This window comes from Strigops habroptila, chromosome Z (assembly GCF_004027225.2).
Source record: "Strigops habroptila isolate Jane chromosome Z, bStrHab1.2.pri, whole genome shotgun sequence".
In the NCBI taxonomy this organism is placed as follows: domain Eukaryota; kingdom Metazoa; phylum Chordata; class Aves; order Psittaciformes; family Psittacidae; genus Strigops; species Strigops habroptila.
The window spans coordinates 14,059,051-14,072,060 of NC_044302.2; the positions used below are offsets into that span (position 1 = coordinate 14,059,051).

The 13,010-nt window shown below is 38.6% G+C and overlaps 1 protein-coding gene across 9 annotated transcripts in view; it reads right to left on the reverse strand.

Moving 5' to 3' along the window:
- ZNF536 (zinc finger protein 536) overlaps positions 1–13,010 on the reverse strand; it is a 347,702-nt gene that overhangs the window by 283,995 nt on the left and 50,697 nt on the right. For 6 of the 9 annotated variants that reach the window (XM_030470189.1, XM_030470184.1, XM_030470188.1 and 3 more), the window contains one exon: positions 8,828–8,922. The exons of 1 other annotated variant lie outside the window; for it this stretch is intronic. The gene's annotated coding sequence lies outside the window, so the exon portion shown is untranslated. The remainder of the gene's footprint in view (positions 1–8,827; positions 8,923–13,010) is intronic. 2 more of the 9 variants (XM_030470187.1, XM_030470185.1) reach the window with 1 other exon arrangement.

Genomic DNA, 13,010 nt, shown 5'->3' on the forward strand with positions numbered 1-13,010 from the left:
GATGGCCACTGTCTGTCATGGTTTAAGCCCAGCCAGCAACTCAGAACCAGGCAGCTGCTTGCTCACTTCCCGTTTTCTTCCCCCCACACTACTGAGAGGATGGGGAGGAGAATCAAAAGAATGTAAACCCCCTGGATTGAGATAAGGACAGTCCAGTAACTAAAGTATAATACAAAACTACTACTCCTACCACCAATAATAATAATGATAAGGGAAGTAACAAGGGGAGAGAAAATAAAACTAAAAAGGGAAAAAAAACAACAATAAACAGCAGTGATGCACAATATAATTGCTCATCATCTGCTGACCGATACCCAGCCCAACCCAAGCAGCGATCTGGGCCTTTTGGGTGACTCCCCCCAGTTTCTATACCCTGCATGACATGCTGTGGTATGGAATACCCCTTCATCTAGTTTGCGACAGGTGTCCTATCTCTGCTTCCTCCCGGCTTCTTGTGCCCCTCCTCACTGGCAGAGCGTGAGACTGAGAAAGTCCTTGATCGGAGTAAACATTACTGAGCAACAACTAAAACATTGGTGTGTTATCAGCATTGTTCTCAGACTAAAGCCAAAACACAGCACTGCGCCAGTTACTAGAAAGGAGAAAAATAACTCTTATAGCTGAACCCAGGACACTGTCATACACAGCCAGCAAAAAGAAGAATAATTACAACTGTGCTTTCCTTGAGGTAACCAAATTAACTATAACACCAAGAGCGGCAAGCAGTATCTCAATGGTTTGTCCACCTACCCTTCAAAGCCTTGTTGAATTTGCCACACAGATGATGTTCTCTGTTAATTTGGTCAAGACTAAAAAAGGGTTCGTACATAACTGATACAGGATACGATAAATCTTGGCTTAGAAACACCTAGCAGAAGAGCCTGATAAGCTCCCACCCATCCTGTCTTACTTGCCTTTGAATCCTTAACCTGTATCTCCTTGCTCACCCTGCCCAAAACTCTTCGTATTTCAACACCAGGATCTTCCATCAACAGCACTCTTTCAAATTTCACTGTCCTCCCAGCCAAGCACCCTTCTCCCTGCTCCAAAGCCTTCTTGAATAAGCCCCTCTGAGTATACTTATTCCAGAGATAATTAAAATTGAATAAGTTCTTTAGCACTGAGAAAGTTACACATTCTCATATACACTTGTACAGTCAGAGATAATTTCTCTCCTTTCCCTTGCATCATTTGAACGTCCTAAACCCCCTCCTTCATCCCTGCTTCTGGAGTCCTCCTCCTCATCCCAGATAAGCTCCCATTAACCCTGTGCATCAGAGTGGTGTTCCCACCAGCTGTTGACACCTGGCTGTTCTACTGCCACCTCACCTGACCTCCCCCATTACCGAGTGCCAGCCCCAGCTCTCATGGAGATTTTAAACCCACAGTTCTCAGAAATCCTGCTACATGAGATTCCAACAACAGAAGAACAGGAGATAAGAACATTAAAGCACCCTCAATGTGGTGTCCCATCAGGAAGCCAACTAAATCTGATAGACACTGTCGTCTCTGACGCATAAGAAGGAAAGGACTGAGCATTTGGAGAACAGCAGTTCAGAAAACACCTTTATAAGGTCTGTAATCATCCAGCATCACCTAGCAAACAAAAAGCATTTGGCTGGGTCTTTATTTTTGAGGTAATCAAGTCACATTTAAAAAAATATTAATAATAAAATTCCACACATACACATTACACACATATTTATATTTCTATGTTTCCCCTCCTTCACCCCCACTTTTAGTTTGCAGTGACAATCAGCAATTATTTTACAGAGAAAGACTCTGTAACAAGCTTATAGGATGCATTTAGTAATAAGAAAATTATTTGTAACTCTATAAAGAATTATAATTTTTAATTTAAAAAGAAATCAAATAAAAACAGCTTTCATCTTTCCTACCATGTGAAGAAAACATTCTCTGCCTACAAGTGAAATTGTCATTCTCTCCTTTGTGCAAAATGAATTGACCCAGAAAACCAAAAGGGTAAGAACCCATATTTGCTGGGCTTATTCAGCAGCCAAAAGTTCATGAAAAACACTGTTGTGTATCACATAGCAACCACTTGATGCCTATTGTTAAAATACAGTACTTATTCAAAAAGTAAAATCTTGCAGTCTCAAATAAGCCAGGCTGCAATGTGTGTTTATACTGTTTTGGGGAAGTAGTCATCTTGCCATTTTCTCTTTTTCCATAGCCTTGGCATGTTTAGTCAGCTATGCAATGTGCAGTTACCCACAGGAAAGAAAAGGAACCCAAGAATTTCCTCCAGTGTTTTGCTCACAGGACAATGTCCATTCAAAGCAACACTTGAGATCATCATTAAGAGCATTAAGATGTGTTCTGCTTTTATGCAGCCACACTTTTGGTAAAATTGTCATATTCCAGAGACAGAGGAAGAGGGAGAGGAAGAAAGGGAGAGCAGCTTGCTGCTCGTTGGCTGAGCATTACAGTTGCACTCTTGGACCTTTTCTCAAAGCAAGCTACTCTCAGGAAGCCCTTTACACATGTACAGATGCCCACACTGTTACTGCACATCTGCACTTCTTCCAAGCACTGTTTGCCTGCCACTGTGTGCAGAAGTATGAACTTCACAGACATCTCCCACTCCACCTTCCCCCAAATCTCTTGCAGTAATAAGATATGGTAAAAAATCAGGTGAAATACAAGTAAAATTTATAGAGGAGGAAAGAAGTCAGCTGCAGAGTCAGAAAAAAATATTAACAATTTTCATTGAATAGAGCATGTTACCCTAAAATATTTGATAAGCAACAACAGATCACTTGGGCTCTTCTGGCCTTCCCAGATTTCCATGAAAGCTGAACGACAGCCCTCAGTTTCAGTCACAACTGCATCAGACTATTTAAATTACCAAAGCAAGACCAATAGGGTTCTTCTGAAACAACTGCTGTAGGAGATGAAAGGAAAGATAAGAAAGATATAAACTCCCTTGTAGGTGCTGTTATACACTATTACACAAATAGCACAACTTAAAACTTCAAGATAATGGCATTTTTTATACCAGAAGGGAATGGCAGACTTGCTTAGCATAACTTTGAGATATTTCGTCAAGGCTGCGTACAAACAGGTGTGCAACATTTTTGCTATCTGAAAGATGCTCATTGAGATTATCTGCTTATCTAAAAGAGTGTTTAAACTCCTTTTGAGTGGTTAAAATAAGATGGTAGCAGAAAGCAGACTAAAAGGGAGAAAATGTGGAAACACAGATGTTTTTGCCAGAACCTTACTTTGTGGCCAGCTGTAGCCAGGTACCTGTGTGCTGTTTTCATAGTCTCTGAGAAGAAAGTTGTGTGGCAGGCAGCAAACCCCACATGAATGCGTGGAGCTGTGAAGGAAAAAGTGTGAGAATGAATTAGGTTCCTGGGAGGAAAGAGGTGGGGTTTAGGATTTTGAAGAGAGACAGTTAGAACTGGCTGTTTCCAAAACAAGATGGAAAGTATAGGTGGGTTGAAGTTGCGGCGTGCTTGCTGCAAGTGTTCCTGCTTGTCTTAGTGAAAGTTCTTCATTGGAGGTCAGAGGAAGATGCAAAAATTAAAAAAAAAAAAAAAAAAATCAAGTTCTGAACTGTGCGTCTCATCTGGCTTAAAAAGTATATATTCAAACAGAAGTGTGTCTACAGTTCACTAATTGAATTGCTCCAAGGGTAGATCTGTGTGTATTACTAGACAGGGATTGACTGCACAAAGGAAATACTTGGTTTGGTCATTGCTCAGGATCTGGCCATGATGGGATGTGGCAATTACACATGACTGTTGAATAGCTGCAGTTACAATAGTACAGTCGTGTAACTTGTCAACAAGATACTGGCATACTTGATGAAACAAAGACCAAGCTGTTGCATCCAGTCCACAACTCGAAATTAAGAAATCTTTCCCCTAAAACAATAAAAAGTATATGTTGAAGAATAATGTGGAACTTTTCTAGCACAACTCAAATGAATGCTTCTCTCAGAAACAGATTCCCAGCACAGGAGCTGGTAATTTATGATCCACCAAAATACTCTGTTGAACAAAAAGGTAATACCTACACTGTGCCTATGCAAATCACTAAGAATAAGTGACTCTAAGGACCAGTAAGAACAAAGCCCAAAACTCCTATCAAACATTATCTGAGGTTTGAAAAAGTCAAGACAAAGTGTAATTTTTTTTAAATGGGGATAAATTGGGATTTCTGTAACAATTGACTCATTTTGCTTGCTTTTATCTAAGGATCTCAAAGAGCACTCCAAGTGTTAATTAAATTACAAAGCATTTTTGAGACAGGTAAATGGTATTATGCCCACTGGGGAACAGAGAGAACATTTATGTTTCATTACTAAAGTCACACAGTAATTCAGTGGCTAGTAATATAACCCAAGAATTATAAGTTGCCACTTCTACTCATTGACCCAATGGCCTCACAAGAGATAAAATTAGCCTTAAAAGCCAAAAATACTTTCCTCTTGTGCTACTCTATCTTCCAAGAATGAGGCCAAGAATTTTTTTTTTTTTTTTCACTTTATTTTTCTTCCTCTGCTTTCTGGGAGGCCTTTGTTTCAGAGTTACACAAAAGAAACCACCTCCTCACCTATCCAAGTGTGATAAGCATCACAGTACAGCAGTATGGATAGGAACCTAAATAAAGGCAGTGAACTGGAATGGTGCTGTTTAACAGCTGATGCAGCTGCATAAGGATCTTCTTCTCCCTCTTCTAACCAGCCATACTCCCAGAGATGACACGTAAGAGTTTCTATCCCATCAGAATGAAGATGAAAATAATCCTTCATTGGCCAATTCAGCAACTTCCAGTCCTACTTTGCCAAAGAAATGGACATAAAATTACCCTAAGGAACAACATAAGAAACAACCAACAATGCCCTGAAAATGCTTCAGGCCACGGAAGTCTGTTCTGCAGTCTACTACATCTAATTTGAGTTGTGCGTCAAGAGATGAGGAAGTAACATTTTACTGACAATTCCATTCTTAGCCAAAAAACGAAAGCCACCATTTTTCATTCCATCTTGGTCATAACTAGTACAACTACAGGATTCACAAGTAATAAAGCAGTAAGATATAATGAAATCTGCACAATAGACAAGCCAGTGACTTGCAGTGCAACCAAAGGCATCTCTAATTCAAGACCAGTACAGCTCTGTTAGAGCTTTAACAAATTATATCTCCATTAGTAAACTCATTTTGGAGAGTTCTTTATAAAAGGTTATTTCATAATAATTTCTTAAATAACTATTTATTACTAAACCCAGGGAAGCATCTTTTTGCACTTTATTTAAACCTTTTGAATATAACATTAAACCAAGATTTCAGGCTTTATTCTCCCCCACCCCATTTCTTGTCATGTCATGAAGAATCAGCTATGTGGAAGAGATGAGAATGTCTTTGATTCAAATGACCAAGGTTTAAGATTGTCTTTACTGTGGCAGAAAATAAAGCTGCTGCATATATTTCCAGTAGTAGCATTATTCTTATATGATATGACAATCATAATCTTTTTTCTTTTCCTAAAAATATGTCTAAAGAACCACACAGTTTATACACTGCGTTCAAAATATTTTTCTTCGTTTACATTGATTGCATATTTCAAATTATGTTATAGCTGTATCGCTTAGCCTAAATCAAATAAAGAATCCACATAAATGCATACACACACACTTCCCTTGTTTTTAGACATTGCCAGTATTGACAAGATTAAAATATTTTTCTCATTCATTATTTATTGTGATATGATGAAACAGTAAGAGTATGTATTTAACAGAACATCACAAAGTAGAGTTAATATATGGACATGCTGTTTCATTTCTATTTTACTGCAACAGTGTTAAGTACGTGACACCCTGACTACAATAATGACATCTTTGGGTGATGAAGATTTAAGATGCTTTGGAAAGATGCAGTGTTATCCAACTTCTTCAGCCATGCTGATTAGGAGCATTATTAAATAGATGAACCCAAGACTGGAAGGAGTGCTGTGACTGAAGTCCTCCTGTTGCAGAGGACTGGGGAGCTGGTGCTCAGTGCCAGAGCCACGGCAAACTCTCACTCCATCAGGTACCTAACTGGAGTAACTGGAAGGCAGACACACATACTGCCACACTTGTATGAACACCAACATTTTTTGTTACCAAAAATGAGTCCTCTGGATAGTTTCTCTGCTTCTAGGGTGACCTGGTACTACCTGACAACTGAAGTTTGGGGTCAAGCAATGCTATATCTGGTTGAACCTCAAGTACAGGGAAGATACATACGAATTTGGTTTTCAAACATATGTCCCGTGGATTGAAAACCACAGACACAGCACTGCACAATCCCATTTACCAGCTCACAGTTGAGCACCATTCTGCACATTTCTACCGGCAAAAAAAAGCAAGAAAATGCCAAAGAGAGAACCACAGCAAAGCAACAATGACCAAAACCAGTACTGCTGGGCAGAGGAGCACAGAGCTTGCCTTCTCTATTATGTGGCAGTATCTGGGCTAGAATGCAGAAAAAGACAGACATATTTTAGCCCAAATGATTATTCTTGCATACTACAGTCTAATATACCCCCTATGATAAATACAGCAGAATAATCAGAAGGTTCTGAATGCTTAAAATGCAGCCTTACAAAACAAAACAATGTAATGCATATCTCTCTTTACGTGTCAAACAATTTGCCTAACAAATCATAATAATACAGAATGATATAAAATTCACCCATCAAGCCCAAATGCATGCACAAAGATTTCCATGGCAAAGAATTGTGAATTTCATTAAATATGTTAAAGGCAGAAAAAAAATTCTGCTTTGAAAAATAGTAATCCTGTCTTTCAACAAAAATATTATAGGAAGCTATGAATTTGGTAGATCTGAATAGGATGTTGGTACATGTTTTACTAAGGTAATATAATGGCACACTATTATTAGATCACATTAATCATTACTGTGCCAAAGGCACTGACAGCACCACTGAAAAGGATTGAAAGGGCTGGTAATGGATATAAATTACCCATTGTGTGATAAAAGGATTTTTACTAAGAAGGTAAGAATAAAACAGCAAATTTCTAATATAACTGTTGTGTAAAAACCAAAATAAAAGTAATCCAGTCAGTAATATCCACAAAATCAGAAAGTAAGCACTTTTGAAACAAGATAAAGTCACAATAAAAACTGTATACAATGTAAAATTAATTTCGTGGTGCATAATATTACTATCAATTTAAATAGTTTACATGATGACCTCTAAGGGCTATGGTAAAAAGAAAGGTAAGCTTTGTTAATTAGAATCGAGTATGAGCTTCTGCACGCGTATTTTGAGTTTATGGGCTTGGAATTTTTTCTTTCCTTTTTTTTGTTACCCTATAATGGCTTGATGACACCCCCCTGAAATTCAAGATGTGTTGAAAGTTTTCAGTTTTCTGCATTAACATCACAACAAACAGCACATCTCTCAGATGGTTTTATTTGGATTCCAAATGCTATTACAAAACGAACCACGTCTTTGCTAAGCTATTTAACCATTTGATTGAAACCATTTGTATTACTAATTGTCCAATTCTGTGCTCCTCCTTTACTCTGGCAAGTATTTCCTGATATTAGTAGGGATCAGTGAAGTGAATTGGTCAAACTACATCCTTATTTACATCATTAAAAAATCCACATATCTTCTCGGAAGTTGATGGAATTATTCTAGAATCAAGTCACTGTAATTCTTTTCCAGTCAATTGTCTAGAATAAAATCCAGTAGCTCACATTCAATTAGGAAGTTTTAAAAATGGTGAGCCATATTCTTAAATGATATAAATTCATAAGTATGGACATCAATCCTGAAAACAATTACGTCTATGCTTAACTTTACTCACGTGAGTAATTCCATTAACATCAGTAATTCAATACCTGCTTATGCATTTGCAGTACTGAAGCTTTAGTATGCCTGAATATCCTCTCACTTACATCAGCTATAAATCAGCACAATTCCTCTGAATCACACCATTTCTACTGATTCACAAGATATAAAAATGAGTGGACAATCCAGTCTAACAATTATAATAAAGAAATAACATAAGAACTTGGTTTGGCAGCAGAAGCTATCAGAAATTTTGATTTAAGAATCAATTAATGCATGTGAAATGTAGAATTAATTATTGGTTATTTCCTAGGAAGCTAGGCTTTTATTTCAAACTGAGGGCCAAAAAACCCAATTCTGATTTCACACTGATTTCCACACCAGTCTGGTTTCTCAGACTTTACAGGAGCTTTTCTGCTGCTGCACTGGAATAGCTCAGAGGAGAGTCACACATACAGTGTGGTACACCCCTCCGCCCACTGATTTTCATGGGTGTTCTTCTGATGCTAATATACAAGAGAATATGGCTTTTAATAATATGCATGAGATGTTCTATTGAACTTATGGAAAAAAAACAACAAAAAGTGATAAAATTAATTTAATCATGAGTGTCATGGATTTTTATAAAAATCAGCAGTCTGTTGATAAAGTAATAAATGATGATTCATCTCTAACACAATTATTACATATCAACTGCATAAGATGAATGCTCATGTTTTTACCAAGCAGAATTTTTTTCCATGAAAGATCTATTTGTAGCTCACTACACCCTGAAAGAACTACAATAAAAAGTTTTGATAAATACAGAAACATAATGCACTTTTGAAGATGTAAAAAACATGTGAGAGCAGAGTTTTAAATCTAATTTAGGTACCTCATTTTTATGTGGGTTGTTTTTTTTTTTTTTTTTAATATGGAAAAACAAACCCAAAAAATCACATCCGTTATCAGAAGAAAACGTTATGAAAACAATGTAAGTAAGTATTCTTACCAGTTACTCTTAAACCAATGAATCTGTTCCTTGGCTGGGGAAATTCTTAAAAGACACAGGATAGGTACTGAAGGTCACAACTGTGAAAATAAAACCTGTGAGAAATTTAATATGTCAAAACTCAATATTTGAATCAGACATCTACATTAAAATATTACAAGGCTACCTCAAGCAGACAATCTGGAGAGCAGCAGAGAGTACTGAGAATTAGAATATTAATGGGATTAACATCTTTATTTTTTAAACCTTCATAATGTAAATGTGTTTGGTGGTCATTTCATTTTGGGAACTGAAAAGTTCTTTCAGTTCTGGATTGTTCTGAGAGGGAAAACATCTCCTCAAGATAATGCTGAGGCACAGAATCTTCTGATCCTTTCCCCCGGACAGTACAGCAAAAGAGGACAACACAAGATAAAACAAAACTTGCATAGCGTACTCCAGAAACCCAGTTATTCTCTTTGACATTGATATTCTAATCTTTCAAACTGGGTAAAAAGAGAACAGTTACTAATTGTATTTTTACCTTTTTTTAATTCCATTTTATAACAGAAATAAGTCCTTTGTAGATGATCTCATCTAATAAACCCTACTTAAAAGAGATAAGAGCCAGCAGTAAAAGCCAAGCCAGAATAGTTCCAAGATATTTGTCAGTAGTGAATTTAGGGCCATTACATTAGTAAGCAAAATAGAAACAAAAACAAAGGGCGTTCTTAGAGCAAAATAAAGTTCACTTGACTGAAGCTATAATCTGAAGAATTTATGACTGAGAATTCTAACTATGTTTATCCCTATGCATGTCTAACAAATGAAATTAAAGGTCACTTCCAAATAATACACTTTGTACATCCACACCAGCCAAATTATTTCATCCATCAGGCTCTGGGTCTGCAATCCCAGTTCAAGCACCACAGCCTTAGGGCTTCACCTTACCAACACTGATCTCTAGAGAAGCACTGACTCCTCCTCAGGGTGCAGTGGAGGGCTGTAGTAGTCAGTATGGACAGAATTAAGAGGTTGGCTGGTTTACTGCTTGTGATTTAAACCAGTCAGCACCAACAGGACCACACTGCTGGACAATGCCATTTGTTGACTTGAAGGACAAACAATTTTGAGGACTCCTATTGATGATGAAAACAACATTAAATGATTCTGCAAATTAGGGAGTTCACTATTAAGCAGCACAGCCCTCCAGTAGTGCAATACTGATACAACACTTCTTATGTATCCTCTAAGGTCTCTCCATACTTCACCTTGTCCCAGTTACATCCAGTGCAAAAGTCTCCTGCAGAATGTCCCACTTTGTCTGTGCCACCTCCTCACTCCTTTGGTTTCTCCACCACAACAAGCGCAGGCTACTTATTTACATTTTGATGGTCCAACACATTTCCTGATTCCCACTCCTCCCCCCCTTGCTTGCAGATTGAACCAGTCTTTATCATGCGCTTCAAAACGTTTTCCAAGTGATAATTCTGCCATGCAACTTCTCTGACATAGGAGAATTACCCCAGTAAAAGCTTCAAACCCCTCCTTTATAACTCACATTTCCACAGTTAACTGCCAACAATTCAGCAGTAGACATCTGGTTTGCCATCACCACTGTTTCTCACGCGTAGGAATGCATTTCTTTTTTGCTCTCTCCTCATGCCTATTTTTTTACATGCAAATTGTCTCTGGTTTTGTACTTGAGTTACAAGCCCCAAAAGACGAAGCCTATCTTCTCATTACATATTTTACAGTATCGAGCTTAATGGGTGGTGAGCATGTACAAGCCATTACTCCAGTCTGGTACCCCATTTCCCCTGGGTATACCCAGCTATATGAGAAGCAAACCAAAGGGCAGTCAAGCCAAGCACCTCCAGTGCCGGCTAGAGAGAACAAAAACCTTTTGTACATGGTTAAAAAACCCTAAACTTGTCATAAGGTATGGTCTTCCCAAATGTGAAATTTGGTCCTGCGGGTTTGGTCTTCCCAAATACTTGGATAGGATTCAGGTCCCATTTAGAGGCCCATACCATCTATGAATTCAAATAAGTGAATTTTAGTTACAATATTTGGACACACAGGAGAAGCAAATTCATATAAACACAGGTCACATCCAGCGTTCTCAGTTGCACAGTGTCTAAAAACAGTGACAGCTTGTTTGTCTGGAATTTCTGCTGTTGTTGGTGTCTTCAAACTTCAAGATACACCTTTTTAGTGTTTCCTTGCAGCTCATTCAATATAAGAAAGCCAAGAAATAGAAAGGAAGATAATAGACTGTTAGTGTTCTCTCCCTAAACAGGTTCTTAGTACTCCTACACTGACATTGTAGACTACATTTTTGCTATGCTATTACAAGGCTACTTGTGTTTAAAAAAAAAAAAAAAAAATCAGATTTTACATACACGCTCATGACTTGCAAAATTCTAGGAATGATTCTCAAGGGGCTTTCACTAAGATGCTTTATAAATTCTGATGACAGACAGAACACAGTAAGGCTTCATCTCGTAAAGTCCTGTACTGATTTGTTTGGAGGCTTCATGTCATTGATCAGCATGTCAATGTCTCTTGCAATCTGCTTTCCAGTTCATGACTGTGAGTGAACCCCTCAGGTTTAAAACCTTAAATGATTTAAGATCCGTGATACATAACCTTATGAACAAATTGGGAAAATCTGTAGCTTTACACATTAAACTGTAGCAGAAATGATTTAAAGCCTTATAAAAAGGTATTTTACTTACCTGTGCTAATATTATTCTAACACATTTGACACTATGTAAAGCAGATATTTTAAAGGTACAGGCAGCAAGCTACATGGAAACAAATTAAGACAGTTCCACTTAGGTCAAATTGAACCAGTTTACCAGTGTCTAACACACTCGCTGGCATTAAAAAAATTGCACTGTGAGCCCTCACAAACCAATTTATCACGGTAAAGCCTCCCGGAGCAGCACTCCTGTTGAGTTGCGCTCAGCTCAGCGAGTTAGCCTGTTCCCCAACACACCTCCACCCCTGAAGAAGAGGAAATCCCAACGGCCTTCAGAAAGAGGCTGGTAAAATAAGAGTGCTGTCAAGACATAACTGGGGTAGAAGAGTAAAATTTTTGTTCATTCTTAAACATGCCTATGTAGCTCATTCCTTGAAATGAATTACAGACATGAAAGGGAGCACTCATCTCATTAATGAGTGGGGGCCAGAAGGATTTCTGCAGGTTATGGGTAGAAATCTAACACACAGCAAGGGAAAACTGGTGCTCAAGGATGGACTTTTTCTGAACAAGGCATTCTTCTCCAAATACCGAGGTTGCACAGGCTTCGTCATGAGGCTTTTAGCACCACATCCCATTCCAGTTAAACTTAATGGTGAAACCCCTGCTAATCTCAAGGGGACAAGGCTTGGGCCCTCTGTAAACAGCGTACCCTTTCTGATGGAATGAAGTGTCATGTTTAAGTAATTATTCCCTATCAGCTGGTTTTTGAGGGCCTCTTGAAATTCTGAGGCATGGCTGCTCTCACCCTAGGCACATCAGAGAGACACAGTCAGAGAGATGTGGGCAGAGAAAGAGGCTCAATGTCAGGATGAAGCCAGCCCAACAGCAATGCGGGACACCCTTCACAGGCCTCCATGGGAACACAGCATGCATCGTAAATGCAGGACAGGACCGACGGGGCCTTAAGGGTCCATTTAGTGTCACTGGGAGTTAGATGCATAAATGAAGAGAGATAAACAGTCCCTAAAGCAGGATCTTGGAATAGATCTCAGTATTTTTCCACTGTTCCTGAAAAACGTACACTGCTTTTCTCAGGCCAGAGCATGGTTTCCACGGGTGCCACCACAGCCTCCGTAGCCCAGTCATAGCCATGCACTGATCCTCTCTCGTAGCCCCACATTGGACCTTCCTCCCTGTGCCCAGGATCTCCAACACAGAACTATCTGCCTGTAAATACCAGGTATCTGAAAAATCAAATCTCACCATGACAGGATTTGCCCACATCTCCTGGCAAATCTGCAGTGTTTGATCTAACATCCTTTCAGGGAAGCTCCTTTACATCACCAAGATCATGCAACAAACTACTGCTCTCATTTTCCCTCCTGATACAAGCAAGCAAAAGACAACAAAGATAACAGGAAAGAAATGCACATCATATCAACTTGTGGGGAGCCAAGGGGTTTGAAAAAACATTGTATCAAAGAGGCACAACTC